The sequence below is a fragment of the Podarcis bocagei genome, assembly GCF_964188305.1.
Source record: "Podarcis bocagei genome assembly, chromosome: 10".
NCBI classification, from domain to species: Eukaryota; Metazoa; Chordata; class Lepidosauria; order Squamata; family Lacertidae; genus Podarcis; species Podarcis bocagei.
Genome location: NC_138135.1, coordinates 61,706,138 through 61,712,347, shown reverse-complemented (window position 1 = coordinate 61,712,347; position 6,210 = coordinate 61,706,138).

Genomic DNA, 6,210 nt, shown 5'->3' with positions numbered 1-6,210 from the left:
TGCATATGCTTATTGATATAATAATCAATTAACCTGAAAGAGCTACCCTTAAACTGCTTCTATATGTAAGATATCTAAACAAACCCAAAACCAAAAATATGTTCATTTTTGCACCCAGAAGTTTAATTTGCCCAATTGTTGACTCTGGCTTCCATTTCTTGTACAGTGGTACCTCTGGTTGCGAACAGGATCCGTTCCGGAGCCCCGTTCGCAACCTTAAAGGAATGCAACCCGCGTCTGCTTCTGCGCATGCGTGTGACGTCATTTTGCGCATCTGCGCGTGCACGAGTGGCAAAACCCGGAAGTAACCCTTTCTGGTTGCCGCAAGACACAACTTGAAAAGACGTAACCTGAACCGAACGTAACAAGAGGTATGGCTGTAATCGTTTAGGTTCTCAACCTAGAGTCTATCTATACATAATTTTAACCTACCATAGAAGCATTCTGTAACTCCGTGCCAACACTCAGTCATTTATTAGTGTCAAAAATATGGCCAATTTTCCAAGATAATTTTTTCCAGCTGGCCAGCCTACAGGATGCAGAACAGCAGTGCGTACTAAGTGCCAAGCAGTGAAAGGCTGCTCCAAAAGTAGGGAACAGTTAACACATCCAGCCAATTCTGCCCTTTTAACCATTTGCGCATCTTAAAAACAATTGTTTTAGCCATACAATATAGTCGGAAACATTTAACAGTATGCCAAGACTCATGAAGAGTTGTAGTGCAATGTAAATTTTACGTATGCTAATGCCAGATACTACTACTTGGGTTAGCAGTCCACATTCCAAATTTAAATGAAAAATATATATGTTGAAAGAACAATAATCTAAAGTCCAATGGCCCAAACCTAATACGGCGTAAAGCATGATTATGTCTACCTTTTGCCAGGCTTTGGGGAATCAGATCCCTCACATGGTGGCAGAAAAGACTCAGAGAAAAACAGAGAAGAGTTTATTCAATAATCATAGAGAGAGACAAAGGAATGGGGTCTCTCTCTAGAAATAGCATTGCTCCAAGGAAAGTCCCACCCCACTACGTCATCCCTATTCTTTGTCACCCCTGCATTGGTTAATCTGAGCTTTCTGCTTCTGAGCTTTCTGTTCTACTACCCTCAATGCCCGCCTGGTCCTGGGAGGGGGGGTCAGGAATGCTTTCCAAGGACACTGAGTCTGTCAGCTCTCTCTCCCCTTGTGCTTCTTCCTGATGTTCCTCTTCCAATATTTCCCATCTTCTCCACTCTGCAGCCTCTGAACTATGCCCTTCTGCAAACCACTGTTCTAAATCTATACTGTCCTCCTGTTGTCAGGAAGGTTCAGGAGAAGTGGGGGGCGGTCCCCACCATTCCTCCTCAGTCCAGACCCAGACAGCTTTAAGCCAATATCTCTGACATTTAGACATGGCTACGTGTTTTCACTTGCTGTAACCTGCCCTAGGTTTTTATAGTGAAGGGAAGGCATGAAATCAATTTGACACCAGAATTCTAACTAGATGGACCTTTGTTCTAGTCAGTGCTATTTTTCTAGAAAAAGTGGTGCCGGAACTCACCATGAACCCCTTCCTTGTTCTCTTAGAATGGGTATGGTGCCCACCTGAGAGGTGCTGGAACCCACCTGTGAGGTGCAAGAACTGAGTTCCACTGAGTACCAGCTGGGGGAAAAAAACCCTGACTAGTTGAGCAGGACTCTCCTTATATTACTTTATGCCACAGAAGTCAATAGATGTCCTTTAGGGTGGGACAATCTCAGTCTATGGGACTGCTATGGTTAATCATCCACGTGCCCACATGCTGTATTTCCATGGCTATCGGGATTTTGTTACAGAGAAGCCAAATGATGCTTGTTCCTTTAGCATTCTCACATTTAGGCAGTGGGCTGTCATATGTCCTACTTTTCAAAATCTTGCCTAGAATTAAGCTACTACAACCATGTTCTGTTATGTATGGTACACCACTAAAAACTGGACTTTGAGTGATGATGTTGAATGAATAATATGTACGCATCTCAGAAAAGCAGATTTTATTGTCCAGGTGTCTGCATGTGAATTTATGCACCTTCATATGTGTCACTTGAGATCATAGAACAAATCAACATCAGGATTAAAGGAATTTTTTCTTTAGTGTTCTACTCCTGTAAGAAACATGAAAGTATGGTTACTTTCGGGCATCTTTTTGACAAGAATACTTAAAAAAGCATAGAAATGTTTTGGGGCCAAAGGCTGGCAAGAGAAGGAAGAACCCAGGCAAGTAGCTTCATCCTCACAGAACAGAAATAGGCTGCAACTCTTATTCTAAGGCAATGTTCTGATTTCTGTAATGAAATCAGGGCAGGGAACTGAGGAAAGTCCTTGGTGCGAGGGTTGGGGGGAAGGGGGGGATAATGTAATTGATTATGTTGACTGTTAATTTGTTATGCTGAAATTGTTTAATAATAAAAAAACTAAATAAACTGAGCCTCTTGGGCTTGCCAATCAGAAGGTTGGCGGTTCGAATCCCTGCGATGCAGTGAGCTCCCGTTACTCTGTCCCAGCTCCTGCCAACCTAGCAGTTCGAAAGCACGCCAGTGCAAGTAGATAAATAGGTACCGCTACAGTGGGAAGGTAAACAGCGTTTCCATGAGCTCTGGTTTCCATCAGTGTCCTGTTGTGCCAGAAGCAGTTTAGTCCTGCTGGCCACATGACCCGAAAACTGTCTGTGGACAGATGCTGGCTCCCTCAGCCTGAAGCAAGATGAGTGCCACACCCTCTAGATGCCTTTGACTGTCCATTTACCTTTTACTTAGAGCAAGTTGATTAGCTCATGTGCCTTCAGATAATGCCCTAATGAATTTATTGCAGATACTCTTGGCACATTCTTTGATGAAATCATTTCGTTTCCCTCTCCCTACGATAGATTTATTTTGTTATTTACTTGTTTTTTATTTGTTTTCTGAACCATTAGGTCAATATAGGCTTCCTTGCTTTGCAGAACAAACTACTCCAACTCATATGCTCACACTAAAACACACACCACTTTTTAAAATTAATTTGGACATTTGAAATGCCCCCGTGCTTTTGGTTTAATGGTTTTTGAATGCATTTGCAGCTGTGAGTGACAAGAGATTTCTTTTAACAAACAAAATATAAAAAGAATCCATTTTGTAGAACCTTTTGTGACAGAGGGCTTTAAGCAAGTGTTTGCAGTCAGAAGATTTCTAATAAGCATGTGGGAAATTTTTACCTATGGTACTAGGCCTCTATATTTCAGAATGAAACTTAATAGGACATTTCCTCCAATGACTTTCCTTGACAATCTTATGTTTCACAGTTGTGGTGAATGAAATAACAGTTGAGAAATAACTTGACCCTAGGTTCTCTACCTCCCAGCATTTATAGTCACAGACCATGAAACTAAATTTCAGTGTTTAGTGAAACTGAACTGATTTAATTCCTAACTGGCAGAAAAGGAGGACTAGACCAGGGGCCAGCAACCTTTTTCAGCTGTGGGCCAGTCCCCCGTCCCTCAGACCATGTGGTGGGCCGGACTATATTTTGGAAAAAAAATGAACAAATTCCTATGCCCCACAAATAACCCAGAGATGCATTTTAAATAAAAGCACACATTCTATTCATGTAAAATCACCAGGCAGGCCCCACAAACAACCCAGAGATGCATCTTAAATAAAAGGACATATTGTACTCATGTAAAAACACGCTGATTCACGGACTGTCTGCGAGCCGGATTTAGAAGGCGATTGGGCCGGATCCTGCTCACAGGGCTTAGGTTACCTACCCCTGGACTAGAAATATTAAATATTTAGGTTCTTTGGAGCCGTATATGGTATTCTGGGTAAAAAATAAGAGTTCAGCTCCTAAAGATTTCATAATACATCATTACTCTGCCACATTTTTGTAAGCATGAAGGTTTTCTTAGTGTCGTAAACAGTGTATCCAACCCTACTCAGAAAAGAAAGCCTCATTGACTTCAATAGGACTTACTTCCAGATTAGTGTGAATAAAATTGAAGCCTTAAATAGTTTAGCAGCGGACTGCAATTTTGTAGCACATCCATTTTGTTAATTCTGTTGAAAGTTAAATGTAACAAACATTAAACACTACAGTATGTGCAACTACATTGAACAATATTATTTGGTTGATTCCAGGATGCATAATCCTATGCATAGTAGATTAGATGTAAAACCAGCTGTAAGTGTATGGTATGTGTATGGGATTGTAGCCTTCATTATATAAAGGTGTTTATAGCACAGTCCTAAGGATGTTCACTGTATACTTATTTAAGTCCATGTCCAATGGGATTCACTCCCTACCTAGTGTGTTTAGGTGTGCAGTTCATAAATATAATAGAATCATAGCGCTGGAAGGATCATCTAATCCAGGCATCCCCAACCTGCGGCCCTCCAGATGTTTTTGGCCTACAACTCCCATGATCCCTAGCTAACAGGAACAGTGGTCAGGGATGATAGGAACTGTAGTCCAAAACATCTGGAGGGCTGAAGGTTGGGGATGCCTGATCTAATCCAACCCTCTGCAACGCAGAAATATGCAGCTGTATTTTTTAATTTTAATTTTTGCAAAAGAAGGTTCAGAATTTGAGGACTATCTGGGCATTATTGCTAACCATGAGCTTGACATTCTGGAGAACATCCTGGAACAGCCAAAAAAACAACCCAACATTCTATTCTATTACTAGATCAACTTAATTACGCATGTTTACACAAACCGAATACATTATCAAAATTACACAGAGTAAGTAGGGAAATTATTTTATTCCACAAGCCCAGCCATAAACATGCTTATGCAGAAGGAACTTCAACTGAGTTTAGCAGAACTTGTGTCTGAGTAAACATTCTAAGAATTTGGATGCAAGTTAATCAGATTTCATTCTACCCCTTTCATTAGATTGAACGATAATTGCAACCGTTTAAATACTCTTCTTAACAGCAACCCCCAAAGTAGATTAGGAATTCTTTCCTAACTGCAGATGGATGAGGAAAGAAAGAGCTATTTAATGGGTGAGACCGAACATAATTAAGTGGTGTGTGTTGGGATTAAATAATGATGATGATTCTAATTTCATACATGCATTGATGAGATGTGAACTGGCTGTAACTATTCAGGAAAGAAATTTTGGAGTTGTGGCTGATAGCCCTATTTTGTATTTTTATGCTGTGAGATCTTCAGATAAAGGCAGTAAACAAATTTAATAAATAATAATAATATGAAAATTTGTGTGGACTCTTTGCTCTATTCTGTCTTGTAACATAATAATAATAATAATAATAATAATAATAATAATAATTATTATTATTATTATTATTTCCAGGTGGCTTACAAATTCAAAACAAATAAAAAAAGTCCAGTAGCATACCCAGAACAAATTTGGTTGGTCTCTAAGGTGCTACTGGACTTTTATTTATTTATTTTGACTGTGTCAGACAATCACGGCTACCTACCTGAATCGAGATTAAAAACAAGAACGGCTAAAAACGGAAAGAAACTAAAATTACAGTTTTCATTTCAGTTTTAATTTGTATACTATATACAAACATATATTTGTATACTATATATCAATATAACTATACCCAAGGTGGTTTTCAGCAACAACAAAATACACAGCAAAGAACACATGCTTTATCCAATACAGAAAGTCATAATGAAATATAATATTCAACAATATTAGAATAGCACAGAATGGACAGTTCAGCGCTGACAGAATTAAAACTGTATACATCTATAAGTAGATAAATAAATATTCATGTCTTTGTGCACCCATTTCCCAATACAATCCTATGTATGTCTACTCAGGAGAAGCAAGTTCCACTGATTTCAGTAAGAATCTCATTTGTGCATTTCAACCAGTTGTTTCCCATATACTTGGGTCTCCAGCTACATAACTACATTTCCCATGGTCCCTCACCGCTGGGCCCGCGAGCTAGGGATCATGGGAGTTGTAGTCCAAAAGGAAAAGAGAGCGGGAGGAACTCAAACCTCCCTTCCAACCGTTACTTCCCCCGCCCAAGCCTCAGAAACGCGGCTCGCGTTGCCCGGCGCCGCGGAGCTTCAGTTTAGCACATTGCGCGTGCGCCTGGCTCCGTTGGTAACGTCTGGGGGCCGCGAACCATAGAGAAGAACGAAGCCGCTGCGCACGCGCGGCCGGCAACCCACGAAGCGCTTAAAACGCCCCTCAGCCCCCGGGCCCGGTTTGCCATGTAAATAAG